Source organism: Aulonocara stuartgranti (assembly GCF_965226115.1).
Source record: "Aulonocara stuartgranti genome assembly, chromosome: 3".
NCBI lineage: Eukaryota > Metazoa > Chordata > Actinopteri > Cichliformes > Cichlidae > Aulonocara > Aulonocara stuartgranti.
The window spans coordinates 34,370,712-34,397,295 of NC_138941.1; the positions used below are offsets into that span (position 1 = coordinate 34,370,712).

The 26,584-nt window shown below is 42.6% G+C and overlaps 1 protein-coding gene across 7 annotated transcripts in view; it reads left to right on the top strand.

The window, feature by feature from the left end:
* The window catches only part of LOC309701942 (adhesion G protein-coupled receptor L3), a 276,705-nt gene that overhangs the window by 28,488 nt on the left and 221,633 nt on the right, over positions 1-26,584 (top strand). The gene's annotated exons all lie outside the window — the stretch shown is intronic.

The window sequence follows — 26,584 nt, forward strand, 5'->3', positions numbered from 1 at the left end:
TCTGTTGTCTTTAGCGTTCTTCTAGTTGCTGGTGTTTTCTTCAGTTGCGGTGCGTTTGAACTCTCAGGCCCAGCAAATGGGCCTGAAAACGACTCCGTGCAAGTCATGAATATGCAGCGCAACCCAGATTAAGTCTGCAACCCATACACCACCAACCCCACCCAGCACAGCACAGTAATGAAGAGCATTCATGTGGGCCAATTGGGCTGGTACTCTGCGCGCAATAGGATGTTTATGAAAATGATTCACGATAGGTGCTCATCTTCATATGCAAATCTGTGGGACACCACTGTTAGGCCTCTAATTTGTGCCGGCGGCGGCGAGGAGGGTGTTTTTTTCTTTTCTTTTCTTTTGGTCGGTAACCATACGTATCTACGGAGCGTGCTTGGATTTCATTCCCTGATGCAAATGATGTTTTCGGTGTAATCATGCAAAAGCACAGCTGGCTTCCATTTCTCCACACCTCGAGCCTGTTGCTCCCCCGCACCCCCTCACTGCTGACTCTTAACCACCAGAACCTTCCTTGCGCCGGGCTCCTGTCTCCTCTTCCCGTCTGTTTGCCGTTGTTGTCTCCTGCAGCCCTTGTGTTTGCTCTCTGCTTCTTGTAGTTATCTTCTTTCCCTTTCCTGTGTCACTTGCCATACCAGCCCTCCCCTTTTCATCCCATCATCACACACACACACACACACACACACACACACACACACACACACACACACACACACACACACACACACTTCTCTCCACTGCCACCACCTCCAAGCAACCCTCTTCATATTGAATGGATCCACTAGCCTCGGTGCCTCCTGCGGTGAGCCTGGATTGAATTCAATTAGGGAGATTGTTTGCCCTGCAGAGTTTACTGGTGGGCTCCGTGGATGATAGGTTTGCCTGCCGACTTCCCCTTCTCCCCACGTCCTCCTCCTCCCTCACTCATACACACACACTCTTCCACACACAAAGACACACCACTACATCCATCTACCCTGTTTCCCCTTCATCTGACTCAGTGTAGACACCCTTCCTTTCCTCTTTCTCCTAACAACTTCCTTTTGGCAGTGCACTTGCCTTTCTATTTCCATTTCCTTCTTTTTTTTTTGGTGTGTACACTGTTTACGTTGCTTTTCAGGCCCTCGTTGATGTTTTTATGCTATTTTGTGACATCGCATTCAACATGATCAAGGCATAAAAATTGGCACAGTGGGGAAAATGTGTCATATCACCTCTTTGATAAGACCACAGGGACTCATATTCTTCATGTGGCTGTTTCGTGAGAGTTGCTGGGATGGGATTTTTCAGATGGGAACTGTTTTATTTGAGCTTAATCCCAGCAGCTACACACACACATTTCAAGATAATCCCCACCCCCATTTTTTGTTCCAGAATTAATTTTCCCATTTTCTAGCATATCCAGCATAAAGGGAAGGGCAGTAAATGTTGCTGACATAGGAGTAATGGCCACATTAGTTGCAAGGTGAAAATAGAATTGTGCTGTCATTTGAATAACATTGAGAGCAGCAGGCGGTACTTATGCATGCTGCTGGCTTGTAGTTTTAGATATGAAGTGAAAATCTGGTACAGACATAATGGCCCTGGTCTCTGTTCTGTGTAGAAACATATTTCAGGGACTTGTCCTGTAACCCGCTGCTTTCCTTCAGATGTCACGCTGTGTGACTGTGTACCAGTGCTCCTCAGAAATCAGATACTGTATTAGTGCTGAAAGATGTCAAATGAATTAAAAGCTAGGCATCGCTTTGATGATAAACGTCCTAATGCACTCTGACGTGGAATTACGACCTTCGTTTGATGTACCTTTTTTTTGCCTGATTTGTGGTCACTGCCGATTATGTTTAATTCACTTGAAGGCAATGACTTTGTGGGGCTTTAAAGAAAACGTTTGATTTACAAACAAGTGTCATTTGGCAGAAGGATATTTTTCAAGCTAATACGCGAGAAGAATCCTAAAGTAGACCGATTATACTTCCTTTTTCTCTGATACTTGTGCTGTTACAAACCTGTAAATGGTAAATGGCCTGTATTTGTATAGCGCTTTTCTAGTCCCTAAGGACCCCAAAGCACTTTACACACCCAGTCATCCACCCATTCACACACACATTCACACACTGGTGATGGCAAGCTACATTGTAGCCACAGCCACTGACCAAATGCTCGGATGCTCTTGCTTTAGCCTGCGCTAAACACTCAGTTTCAGGTGCTGTTTTTCTACTCTTGTGTCTGATTGATGTCAGAGGCACAGGATTTCCTTATATGGTCATCTCAGGTTCATTGTTTGTTTATTCATGCCACTTCAGAGTACTCATTCGATAGCAAAGCTGGGCAGGTAATGCTAAAAGACACGGCTCTTCCATCTGTAAAGAGCAAGATCGAGGTATCAGAACGCAAAGTGTAACTACCGTTATATTGCCAAACTGTGTCCAATGTTTACAGTTTGTTTCCGGAGGTCCACAATGTCAAGACAAAGAGTTTCAATGCCCACGAGCACCAGGTTTTGTTTACCTGACAAGGAGCAGCCAATCAGCGAAAGGCTTTTAGGAAAGGGAGCCTTAAAGAGACGAGTGATGCAGTGTTGCAGACACAAGGCGACCTTTAAGGTGCTGCTTAAAGATTAGCAAGGATTTTATGTGGTTAATAGATACTCTGGGTGAAGTCCAAGAATAAAAGTTTAGAGCTGGAAATTAATATAATAGACCCCATTTTTATCTGAACATCTACAAAGCTGCAGAGCTTTTTAGCCTGTTAGAGAATTGAAGCTCCGTGTCTGTCTGCAGTGCTTTGCATAGCCAAAGTGGCTTCCTTTAGCGTCAACCATTCAGGTTACTTTAACCACAGTGGCCAGAGATGACTTTAGCCCCGCCAGGTTTTTGGTTCTGTTAGCTTAAAGCCCTGCCGTTTGTTTTCATAGCGTGATCCTGCCTGGACTTGTTGAAATGATGCAAAACAGGTCATTTGAATGGAAAAGGCAGTGAAATCCTTTCGGCCAATGTCAGCAGTGTTCTTGAATTTGAATCCTATCCAGAGGTAGTTGACTTTGCACGTCTTTGTTTTTCGTGTCCTGTTACTTGGGGCAACTATGGTCAGGCCAGAAGCAGGCTGCTCCGAGGATACCAGACAGCATCGAAACCCTCTAAATGACCAAATTATTTAAAAGGCACACATTGTTTTGTGTAGTGCACGGCTGATAATGATGACCCTCTGTGAAAAGTGTTGTTGTCAAGACAACCGCACCTTGCTGGGGGATAGATTTATTATGACGTGTTTGTGGTCATTTTCTCCCAGTGGGTAGTGGGGCGCGAGGGGGACCTGATGTGAAAGTGCTCCCGCAGCTTTATGAAAATGCTGCTTAGTCATTTCTTTATGTTGATTTGATGATTATTGATTTTAACCTCAAGCAAATTTGTGTCCAATAGCTAATATGCTATTAGAATCATCAAAGATGGCGTGTTTTCGAGGTGAACGTTTTTTGCAGACGGGACTCCAAAAAAAAAGTTTCCATTCTGCCGTTGAGGTCATACGTGATCATTTCTCTTTGAGAGCATGTGTTAACAGTCTCATACTCTAATTACTCTCACAGTCAGTAAGGGGCAGGCAGTTTTAAGCCATTTGTTTATAGCTGAGGGTAAACTTGCACAATAAAACTCCACACAAGGACACATCGAGCGGATGTAACCGTAATTATTTAGTGTTACGTCACCTGGAATGTGTCTGCGCGCTGTATGTGCGTGTACCTGTGCTTTATGTGGTGCTTGCTGTGACACTGCACTATATATAGCTCCAACGCCCATCTATTCCAATATAATATTCATGTCTTCAGTGGCAATTCGTCACTCTCTTGAACTGCATTATCATGGTAATGCCATCTATGATTTCTCCATGCATCTGTAACGCCTGCAAAATTTGGTATCAACGGTACAGAATAAATATAGCTCTCAAAGAAGAGTTTAAAACAAATCAATAGCTGCATTTAGTTTAAAAGTTTTAGGAAATATCGGGGACAATATTAGGTACACCTCGTTAGCACTGGGTTGGACACCCTGTTGTGCTGGAGACATTCCTTTGACATGATAACAAAACAGGTGCTGTATATTTGTTGCCAGCACACACATTGTACAAATCTTGCATTCCTCCACATCCCAAAGGTGCTCTATTGGATTTAGATCTGATGACTGTGGAGGTTATTTGAGTACAGTAAACTCATTGTCACATTCAAGAAACCGGTTTGAGATAAACTGAGCTTTGAGACAGGGTGCGTTACCCAGCTTGAATCACATAGTCGGCAACGTGTTTTGCTTAAGTCATGCTCATTTGGTACGATAAGGCACAAAGCGGATACCTTGGGGGACGGATATCGTCGTTTAATGAGTGTTTTTTTTTAGTTACTGTTGCCGTCTAGTTTTCTCCTCTGACCTCTGGCATCAACAAAGAGAACTATCGCTCACTGGATATCTTCTGTTTTTCCGACCATTCTCTGTAACGCTAGAAATGTACGGGAAAATCACAGTAGATCAGGAATTTTTGATCCATCCGGCACAACCATGCCGGATTCAGAGCCATTTAAATTGCCTAAATTTCTTCCCCATTCTGATGCTCAGTTTGAACTTCAGCAGGTGGTCTCGAGCACATCTACACTCTTAAATGCATTGAGCTGCCATGTGATTGGCTGATTAGATATTTGCGTTTGGTTGAACAGGTATAAAGTGTCCGGTGACAGTAGGTAGGTTAGCTTAACTACAACACAAAGGTGGGAAAGAAGAGGAGAATTATTATTTTGGACTTATTAATTATTTTTTGTTTTGTTTTGATGCTTATAGAAATGTAAGAAGCAGGATTTGTGAATTTAGCACATGCTAACTGAAGTATTTCAGGAAATCACTGCCCAGCTAGCTAGGCTAGCATAACTGCTGTTAAAGCAAGTTCGGGTTATGCTATTTTATCTGTCAAAATATAATATATGTATTTAAAAAAAAAGAGCTTTAAAGGTCCTGATAAACTGATTATGTTATTTGTGGACAGGTTGAGTCATGCTAACTGTTTTTCCTATATTCTACTCAAAGTCAGTGCTAATGCTAAATGCTAAACATGCTAATGCTAACTCAGTAAGAAAGTGAAAGAACACATTTCCCACACTGTTGACCTCTTCCCTTAACCCTGTGCGTCTGTTTAGTGGAGGGATTTCTGAGATAACACTTCCTCTTTTCCATTCCATCTCTCCACCTCTACATACCCACTTAGCTATTGCATGTCACAGCCCACCTCCACAGTCCCACAGGGCTTTGCAGGTGAGTGTTTCACTTTTCGTGACTGGTAAAAGTAAAAGTCCCTTCAGCACCGATGCCCACCCAGGTCTGACAGAGAGAGCATTAAATTTGGACGGGGCTATTTTCGGTAAGGGAAAGAGGAGGGGTCACTGGGATGTTAGTGAAAGTGTCTTGTCATGTGCCTGGTCGCTTTCCTGATACCCAGCCTGACAGTTTGGGTGTCTTAATAAAACAACACCCCTGACAGCGAGCTCACACAGCAGCTCAGTGGTTTCGCTCCATCATCTTCCGCCAGCCCTTCCTCTCCTTGGCTTCCCCACTGTGCCCATGTATCGCCCAGCTCCTCGCTGTGACCGCTCAAGCTGATTTAAATGAACAGGACGATCTGTTGATTGCTATTAGATTCATGCATAGCTTGCACCTCTGGGGGGGGGGGGGTCTGCCATTATCCCATTTGATATACTGTAGCAAAGCAACAACTGGCCTACATTCAAAGCCACTCTTTATACTCTTTTTATACTCTTTATTTGTTACTCAGGTGTATCTAACTAACCTCAAGAGCCTTTTTCCTTCGCCTTCTGGTTTTCGTAGCACTCATTCTCCCTTGAACTTCTGCTGCACCCTATCCAAAAGCTTCAATTCCAGCAAAGGTGTGCTGTTCTAATCAGCTCTGTTTGATGTGTGGAGGCAGCAGGCTTTATGGAGGAGCCAAGATCTCTTAGGACATTAAGGCTAGAGGAGAGGGAGGAGAGGAAGAGATTACTGCTAGTCTTTTTATAGAGGATCACTCCATCTTGTCCTTTTTAGCTCACTCATTAGTTCTCGCTTCCCCCCGGAGGGTGATTCTCTCGTTCTGTCTCTCACCAAAACTGAGGCCTCTTCTTTCACTTTGGCAAAAAAAACAAAACAAAGAAAAAAAAACCCTTGTCTGACCATCATTTAGGCAAATATGATCCAACAGTGTTTCCGTTATCACAAAGTCAGAGTCAAAAAAGTGCTTGTGTGGTTCCCACTTTGGCAGGTATTTAAAAAAAAAAATATTTTTTTTTTAAAGCAGCCCAGGAGAGAGAAGGGGATGAATAATGATTGCACATGCCTCCCTTTGTCAGCCGTGGAGCCGGCGACATGCCTTTTCTTCATTTCCATCGCCCAATTCCCTCCATTTCCTCTCTCCCTCCCTCCCTTCGGTCAGTACCTGTGAAATCAGACATCCTTCTGTGCCTGTCAAAAAATAACCACATCTGCAGCTGCAACCGGCTGTCAGGGGAGTTCACCGCCTGACAACTTGCGCGCGCACTGAGGTAATCAGAAGTTGTCAAAAGTGAAGTGTCCTCTGCTTTGACTGAGCTTGTGCGGTCCCGTCCAACACCGGGAGCTTTGGCTGCGGTGTAGGTGTACTAATGGCCTCTTTGTCATCAGGGATCATTAAATAATGTCCTGCGACTGCATATTTTGGCAGCAAAATTGTTGTTTAGCTGAGGAAAATGGAGACACGGATAGATAATGGGAGCCCGCATTCGCTGCCAGCCTGCTGGCCAACTCTGTCGTGGGATGGAGCGCCTCATACGCTTTCATGACCTCCTATGATCATACATCATTTTCAAGTGCTTGGAATGCAATCCTTTCTGTTTTGGTTTTCGTTTGTTTACATATTCCCAGGTAGCTTGTGAAAATTTAATTTGTTCCCCATATGCATTGGGTGCTCCTCTGTGAGGAAGCACCTGTCTTATAAAAAATACCCCCACAAGCGAAGAGGAATTATTGATTTGCATCTGTTTAGTCGGGATGCCGCCCTCCACGCGAGGATCCCGAAGGTGCCGTCACACCCGTCTGTCCTTTTTACGGTGGCTCTAAAACCGTTGATAGGGGCCGCGATCCGTTTCTGCCCTCCCTTGAGTTTTATTTACAGCCCCAGCCTGGCAATAAAGCCCGAAATTTATGACTTACTTTTTAATTAGAAATAATGTCTTGTAGAGTTTAAGTGATGGATGGTTTAATCAATATATAGACCGTGGCTGGGCCTATGATAAACGTCTCTATTGACAGAGCGCAAAGTAGCCTAACTTAACACTTTGTCTTTCAAAGAAATATGAAGTGTTTTGTTTGGTGACGGGAACTGTACGCTGCCCTTCTCTGTGTCTCTCTCATTATTCTTCTTTCCATTTTACTGTCTCTCGCAACTCTGTCAACACTTTTTTCCTCTCAACAGGCAGTGTTTTCTACAGAATGAATCAACCTCCCCTGTCACACTGTATTTAGGTAATTATTTTACTACCCGAAACCCCTATTGTGTTTTGTGCCACATTTGCTAAAGTTTAAATAAAATAAGTGCTGAAGGTGGGTTCTTGTGAATGGAAACTGACAAGCTGGGAGAAATGCATTTCTCAGATAGAGGGGGGACTTTTTTAGTTTCTTTTTTTTTTATTGGGCAAAGTGGTTTCCTCTTTCTCTCAGGTTCAGAGAAAAAGAGGGAGCAAAAAGGATTTTCAAGTAGAATAATTAAATAGGAATCAAGTCAATGGGATTTGTTTCCTGGCGCTGCAGATAATTGCGTAATATACACCGGGGAATGGAATTGTGGTACTTGACGATTGAAGTTCAATTTTTGTCACTTGCGGCTTATTGTGAAGTGTTCAAACGTGACATGCGCTGTGCTTAAATCGGTGCCGTTTTCCACAATCCAGACAACTCCACAGAGCGATCAGACAAAATCGGCTGTAATTTTGCACAGGACTATAACTAACACGCGCCATTATACTTCTAAAATGTCAGGGAACTGGGGGGAAATAGTTGTGTGAAATCAAATCAGGGATGCAGCAAAAGGGAAAGCTCCAAAGTGTCATATTTCAAAAGCTTTAGCTAGCTTGTGCCTGGCTTTTGATTATTAGATAGCTTACTTAATAAAAATGTTAATCATCATTTAATATATTTTTATCATGTGGATAAAAGAAAACACAAGATATATTTTCGGTTTCCCAAAGTTGTAAAATTCCACTGTTATAGCAGTCAAACACAAATATGTGTCTTACTACAACACATTTAACGTGTTCGGTTGTTTGTTTCTCTGACTGTGAACTCAAGTCCTCAAACCCCGGGCTACGAACCGGAGTCGTTTGGTACTGGGCCGCGAGAGTTCAGGCTTGGGTGTGAAATTTATGACTTTCAGGGTTTTTATCAGTTTTTATTGTTATTTTTGAAACCATTTTTATCGTTAACTCGGTTTCCCTGGGTCTTTTCCTGTGTGGTTGGATTGTATCATTTTTATTTCACCACCACAGCATATATGCAAAAGCTGAATTATGCATGATGCATTATGACGCCATCAGGTTGCCTCTCAGCCGGCTTCTTAGCATTGGAATAAATGCTTTTGTGCATCTACAGCACCTCATAAAACCATTTTGTTTTCATTGCACAACAGTGACAACCACAAAGCTGAATTATAGATGCCTAGCAGCCACCTAGCAACAGGCTAAAATGAACCTGTTATTACATCTAAACAAACTACAGCAGCTATTTTTTTGGGTGCTGTTAGTGTGTTTCAGTTTGTCAGGATCAAGAAAAAGGCATGTACTAGTACCTTTAATCAAATACAAATTTAAAAGGAAATAACAATAATATACATCAAAACCAATGTTGGGTTCGATCTTGGCAGCACCTCCTGGTAGTGTCAAACAAAGATATTGTGGTAGACGGCAGAAAAGATGAGGGGGGAAAAACCTATGCAAACAGAATAGCTGCTATAAATAATAAAAATAGAAGTTTAATGCTGTTTAATGCTAGATTTTAGAGCATAAATATGAAATATAGTCTAACGTACCCTTTTGCACAACAGTGACCTGCTACATGACGTTATCACATAAAGGTAAATATATTACACACTCAAGTCTGGGTTTATAAAGTTAATGATTACTAATCAGTAAGATAAGAAGCAAGAACGGTGACAGAATGTGTGTTGCATCAGAGTCCTTCCTTCACCGTTACACTTGAATACTTGCAACATGACGCCTGCCTCTGCAATCCAGACCACCTACCTCAAAGAGAACAGGATAATCTTAGCTATATTCAAACACGCACAGATCGGTGCACACCAACATGAAATCACCTGACCTCTAAGACAAACCACAATACCTTCCTTTCTTATTGATTAGTCTTGCATTCACTGCCCAGGGCAGGTGGAGGCCTTAATAACGGCTTTATGCTTTGTTTTCATGGTCCCTGGAATAGAATAACCACAAATGACATGGATCTCATGCTATGAGTCCCTCTGGTCAATGGTTAACTGCTCTGCAGTGATTCAAAGCATCCGGGCTCTGTTGCGAGTGACCGCTCGTATACGGATCTCGACCTGGATACGTTTTCTTCGCCCTCGCTCCCCACCCTCCACGCTCGCCGGTCTAATTTCTGCTCTTTTCCTCCCTTGCGCCGGCATGTATTACCTTATCTGCCTCCTTTGTGAAATATAAGCTTGTAGATAAGTAGTATATTGGGCCGGGTTACTCATGTCTGTCTTGTTCATTCCTCACAATCCTCTAATTCCCTCTAGAAAGCTATTTTCCCAGACTGCAGGTGGCCTGTGTTGTAACGTAGAGGGCACGCCTGATCTCCCCACAGCAAACACAGACATGTAGTCACCTCTTTTGTATTCTCTACAAGTGCTGGTAATGCCCCAATATGCATGTGTACTGCAAGTGTACACATGACTAATCTCGGAGACAGCGTAGCAACATACCACTGATAGGTACGCAGCTTTACCCGAGATTAGCCATGAAGTCAGGAATTATTCAACTGTTGTGTTTGTGCCCTTTTTATTTCTGGTTGACTGATGAATGGCACGCACAAAACAAACAGAATCCTGCATGAAGCTTTTAACTGCGGTTACCCCTTAGTCTACGGTTGTTTGCTGTGTAGACTCCGGGGGGGGGGTTACGCCATCTTTTTCAAAGCATGACTCTGTTCTGACACTCGCTACAGTAAACTGCATTAAAGGAGGGAGTGAGCGTTTCCAACCCAGAGTAAAAAACAATGCCCTGAGACAGAAACTGGTCCTGTTCGCTGGTCAGGGTCACTGCCCACCACGACCTCTGTTCTGGCCAGTTAATTAGGAATTAGAACAGGCATGACCCTCAGGATGTTATCTACGTTAGAGTAATGAACACCTGGAAATTCTGGAGCTTGTGCACAAGTCACCGCATTGTGACTTTTAAACTCCTGTGGCCTTTATAATTCTACTCCCAGGATTTTCTTCCATTTCTTTTTTGTCCCCTTAAAGGGAATGAGGTAGTGTCACGCAGCCGGATAAATGTAATTTCCATTCTGTGGCACTTAGATCTAAGCTAAAAGCAATCAGCATAGGTTAAATTTAATATAGTCCTATTTATTGTCCAAGAATTACCTTGCTGTTATAGACTGTTATGTCCTTTCCTGTTAAATCTCTGTGGTGTCCATAAGAGCAGATATCCATAATATAGTCATCCTTTCATTTATGAGGGGCAGCCAATCAGAAAAAAGCTGGCTTAAAGTAATGCTGAAGGGAGCTATATAAGCTTGTTTACAACGGGGATGATGTGAGAGGTTGTGCCGAGCCTCAGTGTAAGATAAATAAAGATTATTTTTGTCAGTCATGCAAAGCTACTCTGGTATAGTTCACGAATAAAAATATGGGTTTTGCTAAGTGGTGTAGCAAGTATCCTTGGTATGGTTTAACAATGTTTTATAGGGGCTGCAGTATTGAATTTTTCTTCAACAATTTGTCCAATATCGTGTTGAAAGAACTGCATACTTTAATAAAGTTTGCTGTAGCCTGTAAAAACACCTTTAAAAAAATTACTTTCATTCATCCTACCGCAGAGTTATTTCAAATGCCAGCGTGTGCAACATGAATAAAAGCGCGACGAATATAAAAATTCTAGAAAAGCGTGACTGAAGGTAATGCAAGGGAAGGAAAAGTATTTTGCAGAAACGCACTGTTGTGTGTGTTGTTTGGATACCTTTGAGAGGCTGTAAATCCATCGTCAAATCACGTGTACCCCGGTTATAACTGGTATTCCATTTGCATCAGCAAAGCAGAGCCGCCTCAGCGCCATATTTGTATTCAGAGAGGAAAGCGGCACAGGTGGAGCGTGGGTTCCACAGCTAAAAATATGGACCTTAAAATTACATATACATGCTCTTGTTTCAAAAAAAAATCCAATTTCATTTATAATTGTGATATCGCATTTGTGGTGCAGCTGGTGTGTTCATGCAGGGCGACTGTGATTTTTATTTCATTCTGCCCGTGTAGACCCAGATTTCCTCCTGTCTGCCATATCATAATCACTTGGCCCGATGCCTTGATTTGGTGAATTGTTACACCCCGACTAGGTAGTGTATGATACACCAGCTCACATTCTGCATTATTTTATCAACTGCTTTTTTCAGGTCACAGTGCAGCCGAGAATGTGGCGGGTTTGGGTTATTTTTTTTGTTTTTTGGGTTTTTTTCCCCCCTCCCCTCAGTCTGTGCTGGCAGTGAGCACGCCCCAGTACACACAGTCCCTAGATGCAGTCTGGCAGGCCTAGTGAATCATCTTCCCGTCACAGGTGGGGGAAATACAACAGCGGGATTGGCAGTCCAAAGGTGGCATCTGGCCCGCTCTTGAGTGAGGTGTTTGGCTCTCTTGCTTCCCCTGTAAAAGACTATGTGTCTTTTTTTCTTATGCAGGAGGAAAGAAAGTAGTTAAGCAACTTTATATTTCCCCTCCGCCCTGAAACGGTACACCAGTGATGCTGCAGATTTTTAAGGTAATACCTAGATTTCGAAACCCATCACAGGGTCTGTCTGCGCCTCCGTGAAGCTTTAACCCTGATTGTTTGCGTGTTTGCATTTCTGTTACTGTGGCCGCGTTTCTCTCGCACCCCCTCTCCCCACGTGTATTTGAGAGGCTGTTTCATCTGCGCTCTTGTAGCAAGGTGGCTGCGAGGGCCGCTGATCAAAGGCGGACTCCTCGGGGCCAACGAGGGCCCAGCTCGAGCAGCAGATGTTTCCCTTCTCTGTTAGCACTTCAGTTAGAGCTATCCTTATTTAAGCGGCTCCCTGCTTGCTAATGGCTCTCGCTGGTGTCGGATACACCAGATCGCTTTTCTTCTCCTTTGTGTGTGGAACATGGGACAGAACGCGAAACGCCAGGGATATCTTGTTCCTCTCTGACACTCTCATTGTGCTCCTCTGTGAATTTCTGGCCAGAAAAATCCCTTTCACAGTAATTGGGTGTGAATGAAACACTTGCGCTTGACTATTGTCTACAGTACAGTCTTGTATTCAGGCCATTGGTTAAACAAGCCAAGAGAGAGGGCAGAGACGGATAGAGAAAAATTGTTTGTGTGTGTGCCGGGGCTGCGGAGGATTAGGGTAGACCTCGCAAGAGTAGAGAACTATGTGAGGAAAATTATTAAAGAAAGGGGAGTTATTGTCGCTTGCAGAAAATGAGGGAAAACAAAGAAACTATTCGGGCCGTATCAGGAGCAGGGAGGGACAGGAATGGGTTTCAGTGAGAATAGAGACAATTTGGAAAAAGTAGCGAGCGGAATACAAAGTGGACAAGCGCATTGGTTTAACAGAAACTGCCAGCTCAGGTCCAGATTCTTCATATGGCGTACAGGAGATTGATTGAAAGATTTGGTGGGCCTAATTGCACTGCACCATCTGGCCAAGTTAAAGAACCTGCCAGGCATGTGACAGTTTCCAACAGGCTCACTGACGAGCAGATGTGTGCAGGCCTCGTGCATGCGCACGCGTGTGCGTTTAGAGCACGTCAGTCCCTCTTTACTTTGTGATCGCTTCTTTGTTTTTTGAGAGAGAGGGAGAATGAAGACAAAAAAGTCTTGAGTTACAGAGACCTGACGTGCAAATGCATATTGTGAAAGCTCTTTTTTGCATAATTAAATCTCCCTGTGCGTAACGCTGCCTCGTGTTTGTCATAATTTTGGTCTGTCTGTAATGGTGGAGTGGTTACGGTTTCTGTCAGAAATGCTATTGATATAACAGCCTGACAAATGTCATCGGCACAGAGTGGATTTCCATAAATCAATCAACCACGCCTACCCCCCCCCATCGCCACAATGAAACAGATCGCCAGTGGAATTAAACAAAAGAAAATGCTCTTCACAAAACATGCATGCTAATTTATCCAGTAAATTCATTTGGTATTCACAGAGATAGCCAAGGAGGGGAGTTTATTCAAATCAAACGTGCCGTTATCACATCTATTAACAAGGCAGCTACCAAGAACACAGAGGAAATTCTTTATTAGATCAGTCCGCTGAGATATGTAATTTCTAATTTAAAAGGAATAGTGTAATTTTTTTTTGCTACGTGCGCTTATTAGTTTTCTTGTTGACATTTAGATTAAAAGATGTCGTTATTATTTATTCATTTCTTGAGTTATTTATTTATTACTCTTTGGTAAATGAAAAGCTGCCACTTAGATCAGGTTAGCGTTATTAGCATAAAGAAATGCTAAACTGGCTGCATTTTGTTACGGAGTGCTTTTAATGTACTGAAAGTCGCCGAATACCAAAGGGACGACATGCATTCAGTTCAGTTCAGTTTAGTTTTATATATAGAGCCAAATCACAACAACAGTTGCCTCAAGGCTCTTTATGTTGCAAGATAAAGACAATGATACAGAGAAAACTCGAACTGTCAGATGACCAGTGTTGGGTAAGTTACTTTAAAATAGTAACTTAGTTACATTACTAGTTACTTCTCTCAAAAGTAACTCAGTTACTTCAAGTTACTCGTTACTTTCAAAGTAACTAGTTACTAGGGAAAGTAACTTTGGTTTTACTCAGAATTCTCTTGTTAATGTGTTTCTTCCATAACTTTGCCAGTCTTCTAGCTTGCTTACTTGCCACAAGTGCGCTGTGCCACCTACCAATAGAAAGGAAAAGATAATGTGCATATTTCCACGAGAGAAATCCCACGCCTGGACCATCATTGACTGCTGCCATGATTCTAGCCTATGTCACAGTGTCATGTGCGCCTTTTACATCCAACACAAAAACTGCAGTCGTGGTGCTTTGATTGTACTCAGAACTCAGAAATTCTGCCTTCTGAATAGGAAGATGTAGGTAACACCAGACTGCAGATGAGCTGCATACAGGGCTGGACTGGGACAGAAAATCGTCCCGGGCATTTTGACTAGAGACTGGCCCACCATTATAGCAAAAATCATAAAGCCTTTGAATGAAAACAAACGCTGTTGTGACAGTGATGTACACTGTTCTGATGGTATATATGCATCAATCTATCAATCGTTTGTTGTAAGATTCAGATAATTATTTTTTAAAAGCGAGACATTTGAAATGAGAATAAGAAAGAAAAGTATTTCTTTGTGCCACCTCTCCCTGTTAATGCCCTACATGGACCCCTGGCAACACTTTGCTAGACCCGCCCCTGCACAGTTACCAGCTGTCAGCTACTTAGAAAAGGATCCTGGTGTTATTTGTCTCTCAGAAACAGTTCATAACTTCCCTTCAACTCATTCATGTCACCTAAAAGGTAAACCTGTTTCTCCATCACTGTTCAGCTCTGATGATCCAGTAAGGACATCTCCTGGTTTCATCTTCATGTTTCCCTCTCACCAGATAACCAAACCGATATCATGACCAGCAGCTTTGCAGCTGTGGCTCCAGCAAACATCAGCTGATACTAGAAATTAATATTAAATAAATTCTAACAACAGCTGATCAAGCTTAAACGTGCTGCTGTTGTTTAGCGCGACATCCGCTGGTTTCCTCTTTCGGCGCAAAGTGGGCAATAAACAAACAAGAGAGCCGATCAGCTGATCACTGATCAGTTTTCATGACTGAAGTAGAAACGGGAGAGGGAGGGGGGAGAGGATGAAAGAAGAAGAGGCAGCTGTGCAGCAAAGACACAGAATAACTCCAGCTTTGTGTCTTTTTCATTGTAGCTGAATTACGGGACAAACTGTTCCTTTTCACCTCAATAAGAAACGCGTAATATTTTCTCTGAATACCAGACGGGACGGTTGGCAACTCTAATAACTTATGAACAAAATAAAGTGCAACATCATTAACTTCATAGCACCACCCAGCTGTATAGAAACTCCGTCATGCTAGCTAGCACGCAGTACGTAAAAAGTCAGAATAACGAAAATAAACTCCACCTAAACTTGGTTCATATCTGACCCAGAGAGACTGCAGGTCATAACTTCTTACCTGAAGTTCAGTTCACACTTGGACCGGCGGCTGCCTCGGGTCTCTTTTCCTTCTGCGTCCCTTTTCCTTCATCCACCTGCTGCTCTCCACCACTTGCTAATGTTACTGAATCTGTGGAAGCTCCACGATAGCCACCACACGAAGTAACGAGTAACGACCCTATCTAAATCCCAGTAACGACTAACGCGTTCCTGATTTTGGCATAATAACTAGTTACTGTGCTCGTTACCACAATAATAACGTAGTTACTGTAACGCGTTACTTAATAACGCGTTAGTCCCAACACTGCAGATGACCCTCTATGAGCAAGCACTTGGCGACAGTGGGAAGGAAAAACTCCCTTTTAGCAGGACGAAACCTCCAGCAAAACCAGGCTCAGGGAGGGGCGGCCATCTGCTGTGACCAGTTGGGGACGAGATTACCAGCGCACCCACGGCAGCTCCGTCCTGATTCATCCCCTACACTTCTGTGCTTCCCTCCTCATCGTCACAGGCCTCATAGCTCTTACTACCAGTGACATCCCGACATGAGCCTAACGTGGCGCCATGCATTTTCAGGGCTAGTTGATTTATTGGGAGCCCCTTTGTGCTGGAAACCTCCAGACATTTCGGCCCATATTGACACTCTTTGGCATCACACAGTTGCTGCAGATTTGTCAGTGAGACCAGGCAACTTCTTTATAATCTTCTGTTGTCCAATTTAGTTGACCCCGTGTGAACTGTACCCTCAGTTTCTCAGAGAAGAGTGCCAACTGGTGTGGTCTTCTGCTGCTGGAAGAGATGCTCTTCTGCATACTTTGGTTGTAACAAGCTTTTAGTTGTGTCATTTGTGTCTTGCAGTCAGGTCAAAGCAGTCTGGCTATTCTCTAGCATCAACATGGCCTTTTCTCCCAGAGAACTACAGCTCACTGGATATTTCCTCTTTTTCAGACCATTCTCTGTAAACCCCAGAGATGGCTGTGTGGGAAAATCCCAGTAGATCAGCAGTTTCTGAAATACTCAGCTCAGCCTGTCTGGCACCAACAATGATGCCACATTCAAAGTCACTTAAATCATCTCTCTTCCCCATTCTGATGTTCGGTTTGATCTTCAGCATGTTGTCTCGACTGTGTCTTCCTGCCATGCGATTTGCGGGTTAGATATTTGCATCAATGAGCAGCTGAACAGCTGCATCTAACAAAGTGTGCAGTGAGTGTACAGTGGGCATTATAGTGGGGGGAAAGTACAAACAGAAAAACTTAATTCATCACAAGATTCAGCTCCTCGGCCGCCAGCATCAGAGGCTGAAAAAACTGCGAAAGCACGTCGCTGGAAGACAGGAATCGAGGCCAAAATCTGTCGACAATCAGAGCTTCAAAGTGACTCAAACAAAGAAAAGGAAGCTGTTTAACTAATGAGGCGCACAACAAACCGCTCTCTACTTTCACGTACAAAAAAAAGGGGGGGTTGGATTCACCTGAAATTGGACACCTTTGCCTTGCCAAAGCAGGATGGGGTGGTGAACGGGGGAACACCAGATTAGCAAATAAGGTAATTGCATTAGCATATCAAATCACCAAAAACTGTCCTTCTGCTGCTTTGTTCATGCCAGGGCTTTGATTTTAGCCAAAAAACAGATTAGTGCGGATGCACTGTTAGTTTCAGTATCTCATGCCAAAGCAGTGTCTAATATACATCATGTGCATATATGTATCATATGTGCTGTTATAAAAATGCTTGCTTTTCATTTAAAACTATATCGGATTATATTTGAGCGCTGTTAAAGCCAGATGTTCGGCAGACAGTTCTAGATTTTTGTTCATAAACTTCATCTTTACAACCTCATCTTCAAACCGTTAAACTCCGCTAACTTCTTGTAAATGTCCAGCCACGATCTAAGCCTCTATCGTGACATTAAAGGAACTGATTATTAATTTACATGCCAGGCTAGAGATGTAATTGGTGTCTATCGGAGAGATGACGTTAGGAGCGTATCTAGGGAGTTCGTGGCTTAAATGTTGAAAGCGTTGGGCAACCGCACCGCAGTTTGCATTTGAGAGACATCAAGCATAAAAGTTACGTCACGCGTGGCACTTTTTATTATGCACCCTTGTCTCCTTTTTCCCTGATTTGGGCAGCGAGGATGGGGGGACACTGGCATGTGTTTCATATTCAGCATACTCGAATCCTCAAGTCCCTTTTGTAATTATTATTCAGTAGATGCACTGCTTGGCACAAGGACAAAAGTTTGCATAATTTATGCAAGGCCGTCATCAATTTTTGAAAAATGGCCCTGGCCTTTTCTGTGCTTTTAACTAAATAGATGCACGTCAGCTTGGACATAAAACGACCGCAAGGAAGAGAGAAAACTTTATTTATATCTTTACCTAAACTTTGAACCAAAGCACACTTTAGAGACTATATTGGGCTTTCATTGTCCAGCTCATATAAATTTATTTTAGTCGTTCTCTTGAGCTCACTGTTCTCTCCCGTTGGGAGAGGGCTACTACACTGTGTGAAAATAATACTTCGGAAGGCACTTTTTCCACCACCTCCTCAAGAAGTCAGCTTCTCAGATGAAGTATTTGGAGACGAGCTGGTTATGATAGCAGCCCACTTCCTCCGGATGTGTCCCTAAGGGCTCTCACCTGAGGAGTTATTTCCAGCACGTAATGCTCACAGGAAAAAGATCCTCTGGTGTAAAACCGAAAAGGAACATTGTCATTCCGAATCCCCGGAGAAAGTGCTCTATTTTTTACTGTAACGAAGACGAGGATGATGTAAATAAACTGCGTTTACTGTGAACCTCTCTTCTTTTCTTTGTCCATACATTCTACTTTCCATGCCTCTTTCCCCATAATCCTTGCGCGACGTGTTTTTTCCACTGCATTGTCCACTGGTTTGGATTTCAGTAATCTATGGCTTGGATGTTGTAATCCATTTCTGCTGCCAGAACATAGGGAGGAATATTGGATGTATTTTTTCTGGCTCTTTTGTTTAACGTCCTATAAAGATGGAAATCTGGCATTTGTCCTTTAATTTCAAAGTAGGCTGTGTTTAGTGGACAGGAGACCATTATCCAGATTTCAAGAGGTAAATAGTAAGATTGAATAATGAGCCATTTCGGTTCCCCTGCCTGTTCTTTCAGTCTCCACTGATTGTGCATGGAAAAGGACATCAAATGCTGCGTTTCTGTTCAGTTCTTACTCAGGCTATAGGAAATTTCTGGAGCACGTTAATCCAAAAATGTGATTATGATTTTTTATTGTTGTATGGACAAGTCTGGGGTTTTTTGTTTGTAAACAACAACGATCTGTATTTGGATGTGCCGCGTCTCCCAAGGATCATTAATTCTAAACACGATCTGACAGATTTAATCAATCTTTCTGGCTGAACCTCGACGCGATCAACCAACTAATAATTTCCCCTTGCAGAAACGAGATTCTAATGATATCTGCATGTTGCTGCTCTCGCGGTCTTAAAGACACGTTAAATGGGCAGCTTTCCCACATAGACCGAGCTCATCAGTTCGTATTACTTTTCTCTCCACGCGGCCTTAGCTTTTCCATTTAAACCTGCTGTTTGCATCTGTGGAACCGATCGATAAACCAGCAGAGTGTGTTATTTGCATGGCGCTACTGTGGAGACGACCAGAAAAAGCAAGATGATGCACAAGAAAACTCTATCAGGTTGCTTGACTGCAGTTTTCCTTTTGACCTTCAAAGCAGATCTATTTGGGGGACTAAAAACAAATACAGTGATTTTTTAACTCGCACGGAAATATCAAGGACGGTGAAGCGGAAAGATTTTCAGACTGGTTTTCTTGTAGTGTTCTCGGCCAATACCTCCCCAGCTCCCCTCCGAAGATAAACAGATCGATGTACTTTACTTGGGCACCCTTGGGATGTATTACTCAACACGTCATGACAAGTGGCACCAAAGCTGTTGTTCTTTTTTTTTTTTTTGCCCACATTTCAGCCTCCCGTCAGATACATCTCACTTTCATAACCTGACCATATAACCTGATATATATATATATATGGCTGGGGGAACGAACTGGGGGCTGAAGTTGGTTTGGGGTACTCCACACCAGCCATCGATAGTGGTGGTAGACAAACAGAAGAAGACGGCCGTAGTGATCGATGTAGCGGTTCCGAATGACAGCAATATCAGGAAGAAGGAACACGAGAAGCTGGAGAAATACCAAGGGCTCAGAGAAGAGCTCGAGAGGATGTGGAGGGTGAAGGTAACGGTGGTCCCCGTGGTAATCGGAGCACTAGGTGCGGTGACTCCCAAGCTAGGCGAGTGGCTCCAGCAGATCCCGGGAAAAACATCGGAGATCTCTGTCCAGAAGAGCGCAGTCCTGGGAACAGCTAAGATACTGCGCAGGACCCTCAAGCTCCCAGGCCTCTGGTAGAGGACCCGAGCTTGAAGGATAAACCGCCCGCAGGGGCGTGCTGGGTGTTTTATATATATATGTATGTGTGTGTATGTATGTATGTATGTATGTATGTATGTATGTATGTATATATATATATATATATGTATGTATGTATGTATGTATGTATGTATGTATGTATGTATGTATGTATGTATGTATGTATGTGTGTGTGTGTGTGTGTGTGTGTGTGTATTTATGTATTGTTGGGTTGTTTCAAATCTTCAGTGACTGCCATACTATGGTGTGAATTGCAATGTTTAGTAGGTTATCATTGTGAATTTGCAAGTGTCACTATAAATATATACAATGATTCTGAAGTGAAATCTGATTTTACAGATTCCAGTTTGTTTTCAGTATTGCCTAGTATTACAGAGGTGTGTGCTATTCAGATTTGACATTCATTACAAATGTACGTCAGCACTTTTTTGTGAGCACTTTGATTTTTGTTAAGGTTGATTTGACCATGTGACATGTATGTTTATTTACAAAATATTCTGTTTCTGCTTTTAATTCAAGTGAATAAACCTGAGTTGTAAAAACAAATTCATTTTGTCATTATTTTAATAATTAAATTAGTTTTCTGGTAATGAAAATTATGATTTAGTTGAACTCAAAATAATGATTTCAATGCAATGAAAATCTAGCTCAAGTGAATGACATTGTATTGAGTTGGACCAACCAAAACCTTTCACATCATTTTAATGTACTTTTTTTCATTTTAGCAGTATTTACGAAATTGTGTTCTACTGACTCAATTTAATTGAATTGTCATGATGTATGTAGATTAGGTTGGACCAAAATAGATGTATTACGTGGAAAACCTGCCATCAGTCCAATTGAGTTCATCCAATGACTTATTTTTTTGAGTGTATATATATGTGTTAGAGGCAAGCCAGTGTTTGTAACCTTCACTGAGGTCTTGACAAAGCCTTACAATACTGAAGGCAATAGCTCAAGGATATCCTTCTTATGAGTATTTTCCACTTCTTCTTCTTTCTTTTTTTAAATCTCTCACAGACAGCTTGAGTTTATCCTTTTGTCCATCAGTTTACCGACAACACTGCTGAAAGTTGATATGAAGCCATATGGCACCTTGAACCCTCAAACTATACTCATCTGAGTGCTTCATTTTTCACACTAACACGAGGTCTGTGTTATTTATAATTCATGTAGGAGAAGGGCAAGTTTCACACGGATAGCCGGGACGTTCTACGCATATTTAAGCGATTTCAACACCCACAAATTGCGGACGCCTTGTCTGCTTTAATTCAAGAAGATTTTTTATTTATTTACTGTTTTTTTTCTCCCTGGCTGTTTGACAGTGTGACCCAGAATATGTTGCCCTATTAGAAAGTAATAACGGGATAAATGGCTTTGCAGATGCATAATAAAGGAGCAGTGTAAAAAGACTGCAGGCGCTAAATAATTTCATTTTCAATCATTTCAAATAGGACCCATCACTGGAAATTAAACAATAATGATTTGGGGTTGTTGTTTGTTTTTTTTGCATGACTGGAATGGCGCTGCTGTATTTATTTAGTGGAAAGTATCAAATTTTAAGTCTAGGTCGTAGCTTATCCGTCAACATGTTTGTACAAAGTCGAGCTATGCACTTAGCGCTTGTTTCCTGTTGTGCAGAAAGCGCCGTGTGAGCGCAGCTGTACATTCGTGCTTATCGCACTCAATTTGGTCTGAAACGTGAGCCGAGCTTCGGGGCTCGGCTTAACTGCGTCGCCCTGGTGCTTAACGTGCATGTCGGGCTGAAGATGTGGATGAAGACATGTTCTGACTTTGCCATTTGTGCCCTGTGTGTTTTGATTGCAGCTGCACGGCGCTGACGTGCCACTTAGTGCAGGAAACGTGCTGAAGGAAAGTGAGCTACTCGAAGCTGGCATGCATAGAGAGTAAAAACATACAGATACTTTAACCAGATGTTCTTGAGCCCTTTGCCCAGTCGCAGCTGCGAAACCTAGCATTTTGCTTTCATACAATAAATTATGTAGTTCACAATCACGCTGTTTACATGCACTTAAGTAACCTGGTTACACTCAGCTTCTTTTTTGTCTTTTCAATCTGTTATATAAATGAGAAGCTCGTTGGCGGTAATCAGGGTCAAGGATGACGTAATTTCACATAATCTGATTTCTGGAATAGCCAGGTTTTTCCAAGTAATCAGGTTACTTAAGTGCTCTCTAAAATTATAATCCGTTAAAAGGGGATTTTAAATATACTCTTTATGCCTGCATACATGTGTGTCATTAAAGGTATGATGCTAAAACAGACTCTGTGCACACTGTTATCCTCTGTGAATGATGATTCATGCAGTCACATGATTAGCTGTGCATATGGTTGTGAATGCAAAAACGTGACTGTAAGACCTAACTTACAAACCTACATCTTCTTTTCGCTCTGATTTTATTCCAAAACTTCAGACCTGAATTGAAGCTTCTGCTCTCTGTGACTTCTTGTTCCTGCCGTAGTTCACAGCTATTCACAATGCTGCTGTGTCAATGCAGTGTTGGAAAATTTGGACGATTGATATTTTTTTATTCAATAATTCAAACTGCATGGATGTGGGCGTACCGCATGTCTCACTCAGTGACAGCTGGGAGAGTCTTCAGCTACCCTGCAACCCTGAATCAGATAAATAGAAGAAAATAGATGAATGGATGGATTTGGGTTTCCCCTCCCAAAAGCAGGTTATGTGCAAAATCACGATTGTCAACAACATAAGATCATCAGAGTTGATCACCCCTGCTGGGTTAGGGTTAAGCTAGTTTGGGGTTTCTGCAATTGCATCATAAGCCTTAGGGCCCTCTTGGCCTACGTTAACTTTCATTCATTTCAGATGGAAGCTTTTGCTAAATTTTACTGGCCCTTTCACATGTACCCATATAGCAGTTGGCAACTGCCTGGCATTCACTGTTTTCTAGGGGAGAAATGACCGGTTGCGAGTGTTTGTCAAAGGTTGGAGGCTATTGTTATCATCTTTATCTTAGTAGCAGTTACTAAGTTACTAGCTTAGTAACTGTTCCTGGTAACGATTTTTACACAAGTGAAAAGACCTGAAAAAAAGAAAATGTTAAAAACGGTACAAAAACAGGCCATTGTTGTTGTTTTCAAGTTGAATGAAAATTGCTCTATAAATAGTCTGATCGATTGACTGATTGATAATTTTCAGTGGTGTTTTATGTGTTTAGCTAATGTTCATCCAGGTGTGTGCACTGATGGAGGCAGGCTAAACCATTTCCAGTTGCATGTGAACGAGGTCAGTTGGGATTTGGTGCACGCCCGCTGCTACTGATGCTGCTTTCAGCTCATGTTTCAAGAGAGAAAAAAACTTCCCAGTGCCTCTCTCTGGCTGTCTTCCTCATTTCTCCCCTCCTACTCTTTCTGTGCCATCACTGAATTAGCCATTAAAGTTACAGCAGGCATATAGCATGAATCAAGTTATTAAATTCTTCTGAAATCACTCGTTGCATTGGCACTTGTATATGCGGGCCACATTATGAGTCACTGCATAATACTAAAAGCAAGAAACAGCATATTCATAGGCAATAATTGCCATGTTAAAATACCTGAGGTGCTAAGCAGCAGCGCTAAGTTTAATCAAATTTTAATAAAGTTGTCATGAAATTTGAGTCACGATTGTGCTGCTTGTTTATGCATGCCCTTATCCCATACTCGTACACACAGCTTCGTCTAAGTCATTTAAATATTTAAGGGGTCGTCAAAAAAAGCTGTCATCGACAATGCACATGGGGGAAATCGCTCAAATCCGCTGAGTTATTGGCGCTATTTGTGCCGAGCGTCAGTGCATGGATACGGGCCCTGGATCGCTGAGGTGTGCTTCAATCTGAATAATGACTCGCAGAGTCAGACTGAACAGAGGACATTTCTCCGTGTCACTCCACTTAACACGTGCCCTTTCGATCGCGGTGACAGGTCCGTGCATTTGACAGATCGTCTGCTGGGATAGTTGTTGATATATCTCGCGTGTTGCTGTCCTTAAAGAAACTAAATTAAAGCGCAGCGTTATTCAAAGGCAGCACAGACAGTCCCGGGTGAAACGTGAGAAAAGAACAGGGAGAGAAATATGATTTGCTCAGGTTTCCAACACATCTGATGGAAAGGGCAGTGGAAGTGAGATTTAGAAGAAATGCTACAGTCGGTATCAGGGTCTAAAAACGTTGCTTACCACTTGACATCATCCTTTGATATTACACCTGGTTTATTATGTTATTGTTTCTTTGGAATGAGTTTAATTATCGTTCCTGCCTCATTTTCCGAATCCAATTTGTGCAACTATTGGTAACATAAAATTACATTGCATTACCCTTTGTAAACCTTCGTTCTCATTATGATGATTCAGAGAAATCTTTCCCATGCTCACATTACTGTTAATATACACACGCACACAAACACACAAACACATAAATTCAGCTTTGGGCAGTATCTGCGGTCAAAGTAGATGCCGCTTAAATGCAGATAAGGCTGCGGCGATCGGAGCAGAAATGATTGCAGTTCACGCTCGTGGGCTTTTCCTCACACAGTTTAGACAACAGAAAACAGCAGCACAGCAGTACATGTTGCCATCATCCAGCTCTTCAGAGACTCAGTCACTGTGATGTGTCAGAAGAATGAAAGCTATGTTTTTCAAAGATAGGGCTGTTAAAATTTCAGGCTTCTCAGTAGATGGCGTCGGGATATGTCGGGGCGCAAGGCGCCATCGGGGCAGAACTGGCAGGGGAGCTCATCTCACGGAGCCACCATGCTTACATGCAGACATGAAATCAAATGATTAAGGGAAATCGGCTGTAGAGTTTGGAAAGCACTATGTTTCTCCGTTTGTTGTCACGATAACTGTAAAAGTTGTGATTACATGCACATAGTCAGCAATCATAAATTCTCCCACTACAGTTTTTTTCAGTTTCAGACGATGTTTCTTTTTCCCCCACTGTTTTAGGCTTGCGTCTTTCAATTGAATACATAGGCAAAGATGCAATCTCGTAAGTAGCAGTGTTAGTGGAGTTTCTGACAAACCCTTATACCAACAGAAAACTGGATTTTTTTGTTTGTTTGTTTAACTGAGTCACATTACAAAGAGCAAAATTATTTTCCGGCAGCAACAAATGTCGCATTGGTTGGGAACTGTAGCTGTGTCTAATACACTTCTGCAGCTGTAGAGAGAATTTACAGCAGCAAAGATGATGAGGGATTGATTTAAAATATAACTACAATGCCCATGATCATGATGATGGAGGAATATGTTACCCAGTGCAATACTCTAACTCAGTCATGTGTTTTCAACAGTGTCTGAGCTGTGGTGAGGCTCTGTAGAGTAGACAAATAGCTGCTTCAGGCTTTACTTGTATAAAATCACTGTTTGGTTCAGGGCTTTTTATTGGCTGAAGAAAGTAAAGCATTAAGTTTTTTTTTTTTCTCTCACTGTCCTTTTTAAAAATACAATTAATTTGAGTGTTTGTGACGGGGTGAAATAGATCCCGACCGATGTGAAATACCGATATTAGCTCCTGGCCGATACCCTTCACTTGTCGATGTATCGGTATGAACATCTGTGATCGTCAATGGATGAAAATTTTAAAAAGTGAGTAAATGAGTGGAGATTATTGTGGACTTCAGGAAGCACACAGCCCCACTCCCCCCCATCATCCTGACTGACACCCCCATCACCTCTGTGGACTCATTCCGCTTCCTGGGTACCACCATCACCCAGGACCTGAAGTGGGAGCCCACCATCACCTCCGTCATCAAGAAAGCCCAGCAGAGGATGTACTTCCTGAGGCAGCTGAAGAAATTCAACCTGCCAACACGGACGATGATGCAGTTCTACACTGCAATCATCGAGTCCATCCTCACCTCCTCCATCACCGTGTGGTACGCTGGAGCCACTATCAGGGACAAACAGAGACTGCAGCGTGTTGTGCGCTCTGCTGAGAAGGTGATTGGCTGCAGACTCCCATCTTTGCAGGACCTGTACACCTCCAGGACATTGCGGCGTGCAGCTCGGATCTCAGCTGACCCTTCTCACCCTGGACACAGTCTGTTTGACCTGCTCCCCTCAGGCAGGAGGCTCCGGTCCATTCGCACCAGAACCTCTCGCCATAAGAACAGTTTCTTCCCCTCTGCTGTTGGACACATGAACAATAACCATATGACTGTTCCCACCACTAACACATGACCCTACGCTGTGTCACTGCATCATTCCATGTTTGGCACTGATCACCACCTGCACTCATGTATATATCTTTCAACGTAGCACTCTTAATTCTTATTCTCATGTATATATCTCATGTATATCTCATGCACATATCTTCCCACGTAGCACTTTTAATTCTTATCCCTACTTTTATTTTTTTCCATGTCTATTTAAGTGCTATTTATGACAGCATGTTTGCACTGAAGCACCGCAGCAATTTCCTAATGTTGTAAACCTGCTCAACATTTGGCAATAAACCCCATTCTGATTCTGATTCTGAGAAACCAAACCGATATCAGAGCGTGAAACGGACACGCATACAGAAGTTGGATTACCAGCAGGGGGAGATGATATACTGAAAGCTAAGAAGTCGCTACTGATCAAGTAAGGTGTGAAGTACATCCCAGGCTCATTCTGTGCCAGAAACAATTAAGCTAGGTAGCTATGTATAT